General features: G+C 41.0%; 1 long non-coding RNA gene across 1 annotated transcript; it reads right to left on the bottom strand.

Annotated features, from left to right (window-relative positions):
* Positions 1-8,181: 8,181 nt before the first annotated feature.
* On the bottom strand, positions 8,182-10,532 carry LOC146435087 (uncharacterized). The gene is made up of 3 exons (XR_014853060.1): positions 10,205-10,532; positions 9,753-9,878; positions 8,182-9,635 (listed from the first exon to the last, which is right to left on the bottom strand). It is a non-coding gene; the product is annotated as an uncharacterized LOC146435087 (long non-coding RNA).
* Positions 10,533-10,941: the final 409 nt, after the last annotated feature.

Here is a 10,941-nt window from a genome sequence, read left to right as displayed (position 1 = left end):
CAGTAGGATAGGACAAAAAAACCCCAAACAAACAGCGAGAAAAGACAAAATCCATTGGGACAAAATCTAATGGCTCTTCTGTCCAACAAAAGCCTTTTCCATGCTGCTGTGAGGATTTTATGCTTCAGCAATGTCTGCACTGGCTCCTGCTGTGCTGTGTTATGGGGTGATTGTGAGTGCTCACCCAGGAGTAAATCCTTGACTAGAGAGGTTTAAAAAGTAATACAAAAGTTAATGCAATAATAAATAAGACTGCAAGGTCTAAACCTAAAGGGTTTATAGACAACAGAAATCAGAACTCTCCTCTATCAGTTGTTTTGCAATGGTAAAACTAAAAATAACACCCCACAAAGAGCTGCTGTGTTTTCCCTTTCTTTTTTTTTTCTTTTTTTTCCCCCCAGAATGAAAACATTCCATTCAAAATTAACTTGTTTTGACTGAGCGACACAAAGGTAAAACACGAAAACAAAACAGTCAGCGTTTGGCACTGGTGTTTCCAGCTGAAACTCCTATAAATATTGCCCGAGCTCGCTCTTCCTGGATTTGGGCAGCAGGCTTAGGGAGGTTTGTCTCCTCCATCTCCGAGGGAGCTGCTGGAAAAACAAACTGCATGTACTGTACACAGGCAGCCAGCCAACTGCACCTGGAAAGGGAAAATAACCTTTCAGAGGGGAAATGCACCAAATCCGTGAGCACAGGGCTCTGCAAGCACCACCACGAGGGATCTGACGGGAAAATGTGTGCAGGAGGGAGGGGAGGAAAGCAGAGTTTGGCGTGAAGTGCACAGTTTGCAATGTGGTGCAGAACAACTTCCACCAGCACCTCCAGCCTTGCTCTGTCAGGAGGTTTTGGAGTGAGGAAGATCCTCAAGTGAGTCATGAATTCATGGTGTGTCTGTGCTGGGTTTGGCTGCTGGTTCTGGAGCAGAACCCCTGGCCATGCTCAGCACTGTGAGGGTTGTGCTCCACCAGGACACAGGACCTTCATGAAGATTCCACATTCAACATTGAGAGGGTTTTGCTGGTGTTCCACTGGACCTTCATGAAGGTTCCATTTTCAGCACTGTGAGGGTCATGGTGGTGCTCCACCAGGATACAGGATCTTCATGAAGGTTGCACACTCAGCACTCTGAGGGCTGTGCTGGTGTTCCAACAGCACACAGGACCTTCATGAAGGTTCCATGTTCAGCTCTGTGAGGGTTCTGCTGGTGTTCCACAGGACCTTCATGAAGGTTCCACACAGCAAAGAGGGAGCTGTTCATCCAAAATTGCATTTTTTTTGTATTTTCTTCCTTTTTCTCTCCTCCTTCCCTCACCCCCTCCTTTCTCTTCCCTCCCTCTCATCCTCTTTTTCTTTACCCTCCATAGATCAGATTTGATTCCCTGAGACTTCAAGAGGTGGAGACTGGTTAACACCACCTTGCTGCAGGAATATTGGAGCAGTAATATCATTATTTAAGGACAGTGAAGAGCTTCATCCCACAAGGTCCAGAGTGCCTTAAAATATTATTAATATTAATAGAATTAAGGACAATTTGTGTCTTTCAAGACTGGAATTCATGCTCTTACAACTGTAGCCTTAGGATTTCGATAGAAAAATGAAAGACTGGAAGTAGAATGATTTATGTGAAGATTCCTTTGTTCAAGACAGTGACATCTAATAGCCCAAGGAAGAATGAAAACTACATTTTAATGAGAAATCACTTATCATGTAAGACAGAGGGAAAGAGAAAATAAACCTTCTTTTTAATAAAAGAACCATGGAAATTAAAATACATCAGTTGAAAATACGTGATTTCCTGGGAGAAAAATGAACTGTGTCAGTTTGTTTGTTTGCTTGGATGTTATGATTTTTAAAATAAGGAATAATTGTATCTTTTTACATTTTAACACTGATTAGTTCTCTGTGTCTCAAGCAAATGGTTGGAACCCTGCTCAGTTAACACAGCTGAGATGGAAGGGTTTATTCTTACAGAGATGTAGCTGTGTGTTGGGTATTTTTTTCTCAAAGAGTGATAAAAAGCAAACTGAATATGCAATGAATAAATGAAAGTGAAGAAAGGTCTTTTGTACTCATGATTTATCTTTACATTAAATCTCTTTTTTCCAAGAAGCGGATGTAGCATCAGTTACAGCTCTATCTGAATATTCTCACATTTTTGTGGAGGAGCCAAAGCATATACAGTTTATAGAAATCTCCAGAACTGCTTCAGGTGAGATGACAGAAACAGCAACAACTTCCTACCCCGAGCTCCCCCTCTGCCTGACAGCCAAGCCAAGCAATGCAAAATGGGAAACAAATCAAAACAAAACAAAGCAACAGATGGATTCACAGCTGCACTCTGTATTCAGGAAGGTAGGATGTCAAGAAATGCTGGCCAGTCTGTGCTGAAACTCCCACTGCATTAAATGGAAACTCCAATTTCACTGCGTCAAGTGCAAGCTAGGCTTTCGTACTGGAACAACAAAAATACTTATGGTTTAAAAAAAAATTCTAAAATTTATTATCTCTTTAGAATGGTTTCACACTAAAAGAGGCCAGGTTTAATTAGATATTGGGCAGGAATTGTTCCCTGTAGGGTGGGCAGGCCCTGGCACAGGGTGCCCAGAGAAGTTGTGGTGCCCCTGGATCCCTGGCAGTGTCCAAGGCCAGGCTGGACATTGGAGCTTGGAGCAGCCTGGGACAGTGGAAGGTTCTTTAATCCCTTCCAAATCAGGCCATTCTGTGACTCTATGACTCTGCAACATAAAACACAATTTTTAGGGAACTGGGTTAAATTTTCTTAAACAAACATTTATCGAGAGATGCAACCCAAAGCTCCTCTCTCCCTGCTGAGTGGTTCTTTGCCTGTAGCATTTCTTTTTTTCAGGCCTGAATCTGGAATCTACGAGCATCAGAGTTTATGCTGTATTCATGACAGGATTACCCAATTCAGGACACTCAGTGCATAAAAAGAAACACTGCCTCCTCATTTTATGGAATTCTGGTGTAGGTTTGAACCCCACCTAAAAAGTCCCAACATTTCTTGCAAGCAGCCAAGACATGGAGCTACAAAAAATGATTAATTTGATGGGAACTTTTTTAATTTCTCTCATTTCCAAATAAACCTGCTTTTCCTGGCCCAACTGCTGCAGAGAAGTTAAAGTTTGTGGTTAAACCAGAGCAGCCCAGTTCAGTTTTTACCTGCCTCAAATGAGGAGTGAGCTCCAGGAATTGGAAGTTTTGATTCAACAATATGAATGTTTTCTCACAGGAAAAAATATGACACTGTGTCTAAATGTGATGGTGTATGGTATTGGGAATAAGGATTTTTTTTTTTAATAGAAAGAATGGCACTGTAAATAGATGCAAGGGACTTAAAAACTTGGAATTTGAGCTTGTTCCCAGGTGTTTAATGCACCCAGCAGGCACCATTTGTCTTGTCTCTCCCACATGTTACAACTTTTTCCTCTAGACAGCTTTAATTATGTTGTAGTTGGGATTTGGGCACTGAAGCACTGGGCAAGGCTCAGCATTCAAGATATGGAATTTCCTTGTTTTCTTGGCTCAGCTTCCTCCTGCATGGGTGTCACTCTCATGTAAGCAAACAGCAGATTGCACTTCCAGGAGGATTCAGGTCTGACTTCTTTGATTTTGGATTTATTATTTTTTTTAATACAAAATTTGCTAGTTGCACAGGAGCAAGGAGTGCATGGAAAGTTTGCTTTTCACCTGAAATTTGCAATCTGTATTGGGGAAATACTTCAGCAGTGGGAGCAGCCTGCCAATGGGATGGCAGTGAGGAATAAGCCCACAGAATCCTTGACCTGCAGCACATATAGGTTGATGGGTTTTGCTAAAAAAATAACCATTTTAATTTAACCTCCACTAGAAAAATAGGAAAAATTAAATGCTTGCCATATGGTGAAAATATGTTAAGCTTCAAAGAAGTAGGATTCATTAAATACCACTGTGAAATGGGGTTTTTAGATCTGAATGGTATGCTAGTTTCAATATAGCAGACATATATAATCCTATTAAAACCTCACTTGAAAAAAAAATAAAAAGATTCCTTTGAATAATGCAAAATCTTAGGTCACATTTTTTTCACCTGTATATTTGTTTGCATTTTAATCAAGACTGCTATAGTGAGAAAACTTGGCAACATTTTTAGTGCACATTTGCTATTTCAATTTTTTCTACAGGTAACATCACCATGAACCAGGCTTTGAAGATAAAGAAATGAAAACTGAAAACCAGATAAATATAAATAGTGAGTAACTCCATAACCAAAAGCAATATAAGAACCAAAGCTACACCAAGGACTCACCTATCTTTTCCACAACTGCACTGTGTAGAAATCAAGGTAATAAAAAGAGAAAACCTGAGCCTCTCACTGCCTTTCCAGTTCTACTTGTCTCACAAAGAAAACTGAGAATCCAGATCAAGGAGCTTTATGAATAATTCTGGTGTAAACACTGTGAAGGGCTTGCCAGAATACAGTCACCCACCCTGAATACCCACATTCCAACACTTACCTCCCCTCCCCAAAATCTGCCTGTAATACAGAGTACTCAGGCACATGAATGCCCATGGAAAACCCAACCTAAAGGGCAAGGAAAATGGTGAAGAGAAAGGTCACAGTTTGGCAGAGAGGAGTTGTCACCCTGTGCAACATTTGAGTGTTTCTTACAGGGTTCCTTTGAGTACAGGGCCTTTTTAGAATTTTTTGGGATTTGGTTTTTTTCTTTTTCTTTTTTTTTTTTCCCCTAGCAGTAAATATCACAAGCGAAGCCTTTACCATTTCTTCTTGGTTATTCCTGGTATTTATTCCCATGGGGTGATGCAGGCAGACCTCAATCAGAGCCCATTGCCCTAACATAGCTAACCAACATACAAAAACATCACTTCTGTCCCAAGCATTTTACAGGCTAATTTCTCATTTTCATTGGTAGATCCACCTTCACATTAACCTTCAGGAGTGAATAGCATGGCAATTTCCCAAACTGCTAGAAATGCTACTGAATTACCAAGCCTTCCTCCTCCTTCTAGACCTTTATCCTGTAATAAAAATGAGGAATAGACATCAAAGATAAAGCTGTGATTCCTTTTTTATTTTTATCAGCTCTGTCAGTAATTCCATCACCAAGGCCACGTTCCTGATGCTGCTTTTGCTGGGGTTTGGGTCTTTGATTTTGGATTTTTGCGATGATTTGTGATGGTTTCAGAGGTTTGCACAGCAGCACATCCTCTCTGCTGAGGGCAACAGGCTTAGTTCTGCCTGTCCTGGCAGGGAAAACCTCCCCCTTGCAGTGGTACCCACAGCTTCTAGAAGATTCTCTTCTAGCACATTTGGTTCTCTTTTAATTCAAGTGACAGCAGAAATGCAAAATGTTGTAATTTATTATTGCAGTTAAATAACAACATCGACAGATATAAAATCCTCCAGGAAGGAGCATCTGTGCATTTGTCCCTCAGCATGCACCAAACAAAGAGCTGCACTGTTTGTCCCAGCAGCACAAAAAGTCAAGTTCTTGAAAGCTCAGTCAAAATTTTGGCTTTGTGAAAGGGATTTTTCAGAAGTGTCTCTCGAACATTCATTTGGGTGGTTTACTTCCCACAGGATGTGCAGTTTATTTATGAGAGCAAGTGCACTCAGAGAGCTCTTGGATATGCTGTTGTTTTGGGGATGGCTTTTGCTTGTTTTTTTTGAATGGGGAGAATGACCTCTGAGAATCTCTTTTCTTGTGAAAACAGATCAATTCATTATTTAAAAAAAAAAAAAAAAAATGCAATGCTGAAGTATTCAGTACATTTCCACCAGTAGGGAAAATAGTAGTTTATTGTCCTATAGGATAAGGAGCAAAGGCTTTAAACTGACAGAGGGCAGGTTTAGATTAGGTGTCAGGAAAAAATTATGTACAATGAAGGCAGTGAGGCTCTGGCACAGGGTCCCCAGGGCAGCTGTGGTGCCCCTGGATCCCTGGAAGTGCCCAAGGCCAGGCTGGACAGGGCTTGGAGCAACCTGGGATAGTGGAAGGTGTCCCTGCCATGGCAGGGGTGGAATGGATGATCTTTTAAGGTCCTTTCCATTCATTCTGTGATTCTATGGATATCACACACATTTACATGATAAACTACGTCAATGTCAGCAGGAGAAATTCAAACTAATGTGTAAGAGAGCATAAGCTTGTAAGACTGAATTAAATATGGTCTTTTTCTACTACTGCTTACAGCTAAATACCAACAGGCAAACATTACAGCAGTGATGTGGTGAGTCTTGAATACAGAAAGCTGGAGCCTGAGAGGCTTTGCAGTTTCTGTCACTACTGACAGCAAAGCAGAGAGCATTTCACACTTGCTTCCACACCAGCAGCCTGGATGGCTGTAGAGATTACAAAACAGACCCCCAGCTTTATCATTTCTCTAGAAAACTTGCATTCTTTCACAACTTACATCAATATCACTGTTAAATCTGTTTGCTGACATTTGCTCTCATGCACAATGATTTTCTTTGATCCTTTTGGAGCTGAGCATTTTGCACAGGGAAAAATGCTTTTGGCTGTGTTTGGTATTCTGCTTTTCATTTTAAAAAAAGATGGGAAAGACTGAATATGCACAGGTGATGGAGGTATCTAAAAGATAAACTTAATCAGGAATTATCAGATAAACTGAAATTTAGCTGGGTATTGCAACCAAACTCCCACATGATTCATAGCATTCAGTTTTCCTATTCAGAGAAACCTTATAAATTCTCCACAGACAGAGTGGTGAAAAAAGCTACCTTTTTTTAATACTGTCCTTTGTGATTAATAACATTAAACTGTATTCATCCAGGAACACTTAACCTCCAATAGCCATAATTAGAAAATCCCTGGAAAAAATGTCACCATTGTCCTGCATATAGAAATATCAGCCAGCAGCCACAATTGCCTTGAACAGCAGATTCCCTCAAGGGTTAAAGGAGCTATAAAAAGCCCTGGTTAGACCTTATCACACCCTGTTAATTAGCTCCTTCTGGAGATGGATCGTATGAACTTTGTAAGGTCATACTATGAATAAGAATAAAAACTCAAGAGTTGCAGATTGTCAGCTCACTCTGATTTACCCCCCAGCAAAGCAGAATATCAGTGGAACCTGTTTTTTGGAAAGTTTGTGTGCTGCTCAGTTCCCATTTTGCTTCACTGGCTGTTTAGAATAAGAAAAGAACACCATGAATTTCTAGATAAAGTGTGTAAACTAATGATCCAACTATATAAAAGGGAATTAGCAGATTAGAGGGGGAAAAACCAGCAAAAATTAACATTAGCAGCCAAAAATGAATGGCAATTAGTGGTAAAGACTAAATAAAGCTCAGAAGAAGGAAATGTGCTGACATTCTGGAACACTCCTGATATTTCCCACAAACTCCACTGCTGGTGAGAAACTCCTGCATTTGCTTAGAAATGCACTCTCTATAACCTAAATAATACTGACAGTAAACACCAAAATCCATTGTTTCTATGAGGATCACAGTTTATTAGAAAAGGCCCCAGATGTGGCTCATTTTTTAATTCCTTTTTTTAGAAATGCTGTGAATTATTTAACTTAATTTTTGGAGGGGAGGGGAAAAAAGAAAGCTTTGAAATTTTTTTCTGAAATGAATGGTTAATTTCAGAGTTGGTCTCTAAACAAAGATCCTGATAACATCCCAAGTTTCACATGCTGTTGGGAAGATAATCTCCACAGCTGGAAGGATGAGCTGCAGCTCCAACAAGTAACAAGACCTGTAACCCTCCTGCAGCTGCACTGAGACAACCAGAAATTGTCAGCAGATTCAGATTGTATCTCTTTTTAATGGAAAACAGGCACAGAATTAAACTGCAAGCCAAGATGGACAGCTTCAGCTAGGGGGTTAGAGGCTGAGTTAGGACTGAGTCTCTCAATGGAGGAAAGAAAAGTATTTTCATTCTCAAGAGCAGCTCCAGTTAATGGTAAGGGACACTGGAAAGTGGGCATGAAGCTGCTCAAGAATGAGATTTGGGGAGCAGAATATAAAGTTCTGTGAAAATATCTCAGTACTCAGTAGTTAATGAAAAAATAAAACTGAATGTTGGGATGTTGGAAAAGAAATAGAGCACAAAACAAGAAAGAATATTTTTATGTCAATTTATTAATCTGTGTTATGTTAGATTCCCTTCAGTCCTGTAGCAACCACCTCCATTGCCTGCATGAAGAGGTAACACTAAAATAATTTGACATAGCAGATATTTTCAAACTTTAAATTTCAAACTTTGAAGTTTAGCAGCTGTAAACATGGGGGCAACATGAAATGGTACCCTGGGATTGACTGTCTGGTGTTCTTCAAGCAGCAATGATCACAGAATTATCTGCAAAAATGTGGTGTGGGAAAAACAGCCAGGCGTAGGAACTGAGTTTGAAAAATGAGAAGCATAGATCTTCAATTTCAGTCCCCTAATATTCTAAGGACTATGTCATATAATCCCTTTTATAAACTGTTCAGGCTTCATTATGATTAAATTTATTAGCCTTCATTTTTTCCTGGAAAGCTGTTCCAGAGCTTCACCACTCTGCTGATTAGAAACCTTTTAATTTCCATGTGAAATTTAATATGACAAGTTTATACTGTTTCTGGAGAAGTGTTACAGTTGCTCTCCACACATACATCACAGAGCAAATACCAACAAGGGAAAAGAGCAGCTCAAGTTAAAAACAATAATAGCACCAAAGCCTTGCTGGCCAAGAAGTTTCCTCCAATTTTAGATGCAGATCCCACTGCAACCTTTAATTCTTTGGTAATAAGCTCCTGCTAAGGGAACTCCATCTGTTCTGATCAGCTCTGGTTTATATCTACAAATACACATTAACCTCTTTCCCACTAATGAATCACTGGGGCTGTCATAACTCTAATGAACAGATTTCTTTCCGAGGGTGTTGATAATCTAAAAGCTAAAACAAATCACTTGTTTTTCCTGCCTTGAATTACTTGGTCAGTGTAAGCACATCTCCAGAGAGTTTATCTGTGCAGCCTGAACCAGGGAGAGAGCCCTGGATCTGGAGAGGAGGAGAATTTCCGTTCACAGCCCCTGGAGCAGCTGTGTCAGCTCACAGGGGAGGCACTCACACGCTCCTGGGGTGGGAGCCTGGCAGAGATTTGGTGGCCAGGATTGCCCCAAGAAAGGCTGGAACAGCTTCCCAGTGAAGTGGTGGAGTCACCTTTCCTGGAGGGATTTAAAAGCCATGAGGCTGTGGCTCTTAGACACCTGGTTTAGTGCTTGGCAGTGCTGGGTTAAAGCTTGGGTGTGATGATCTTCAAGGTTTTTTCCAACTGAACAGATTCTGTGGATCTGAGATTTGGCTGCTCAGCCACAGACCTGCGACTTGTGTTTAGTCCTGATTCAGGTCAGCCACAGGGACTTCTCCTTCCACACCAGTAGGGTGTTGGACTTGGCCAAAACCTCTGATCACTACAGAAACATAAATGTAAGGGGTGTTTGCAGCTTGTTTGTGTGGATTTTAAACCCATGCCTTTGTTGTAGGCAGTTCTGGTGTTCCTCCAAACACAGTCAGGAGAGGTGAGTGACTCAGTGCAGAGCAGGCTATGGTCAGCCACTTTCCAGAAATAACCAGGAGTAGATGACTTTTGATTATCATTCCTGAAATTTAAAAAAACATTTACCACACTTTTTACCATGTTCTGTTTTAAATAACCCCTGACACCATACAGCATTTTCAGACCAATGGTGGAAAAGAAAAAATCATCTTTTTCTCACCGTGAGATTCAACAAAAAGTTCTTTTCAATGCCATTTCTAATAATCACAGGAGGCAGATACTTTTGGAGGTAATTAACAGCTAATTATTGCTTTGTCACAGAATTACTGGGTAGGAGAACAGTGATCTAGAGAAACCAAGAAAACACAGTGTTTTTTAGTCCTATCTCAGAGAAATTGCATTTTTTCCCTCGCCTGCTTTCAAATCTCACTTTCCACCATTTGTATTTCATTCTGTCCCATAGTCTATCAGCCCTCCAGACCTGCTCCCCTTTGGTTTATCTCTTTCCAGTGGTGTCCAGACTCAGTCCTACAGGACATTTGTCCAGGCAATGAAATATTCCCCTACGGGCAGGTTTTTGGATGGTGATAAACTGAATTTCACTGCCTAAGTCATCCCTTTCCTGGCTGGGTGCATGGGAAGAGCACAGCCAGGGCTGATGATGAATCTCACCCTCCTCAGCTCTGTTGAAAACTATTCTGCCACCTCTGGAGATCTGCCATGTCCCTTCTGTGGTGCCACAGGGAAGGTGGCCAGGTATCCTTCCCATTTCATCAATCTGACAGGTCACAATTCCCTTTTCCACAGGGGAATCATTCCTTTTATTGGGGTGTAAAAGCAGCACATCACTTCACACCCTCACCCAAAACGGGAGGCAACAAACACCCTTTTTTCCCATTTTGACCCCAAAAGAAATGCTACCCCCAGCAATGGCAGCTGCAGGTGCCTCTCCAGCTCCTTCCAGCAGAGATTTTCCAGGCTCAGACCCTGATCCTAAGAGGAGTAGATTAAGGCAGTGTCTTTCATTAGCTAAGCTGAGGGAACAAGAACAACCAAGTGCTACCAATTATATTTCAACACAAAGCAGTACCCACTTAGGCACAAGCTAAAGGCCACAGCTCCGTTGTTAACAGGGGTGTTCTCACAAAAAAAAAGCTTTGAACACACTGGGAGCATTAAAGGGAAGATGTCTCGCATGTGCAATTACTCAACACATCTTTAAAACTGCGAACACTTGTTCACATGTGGTGAAAATTAGAGCTGTGAGCACTTGGGGAAAAAAAATCCCACCTGGCAGGCACACTCTTTTTCACTTTAGAGTTTTATAGGAGCTCTCAGAGCTTGTTGGTCCAGTGAGAGCTGAACCAAAGTCAATGGAGGAAACTGTGAGGGAAGAAAAAGAAAATGCA

Source organism: Lichenostomus cassidix, chromosome 6 (genome assembly GCF_008360975.1).
Source record: "Lichenostomus cassidix isolate B80296 chromosome 6, HeHo_3.0, whole genome shotgun sequence".
Classification (NCBI taxonomy): Eukaryota; Metazoa; Chordata; class Aves; order Passeriformes; family Meliphagidae; genus Lichenostomus; species Lichenostomus cassidix.
Note: the sequence above shows the minus strand (reverse complement) of the source record. Positions and strands in the feature narration are given on the sequence as shown.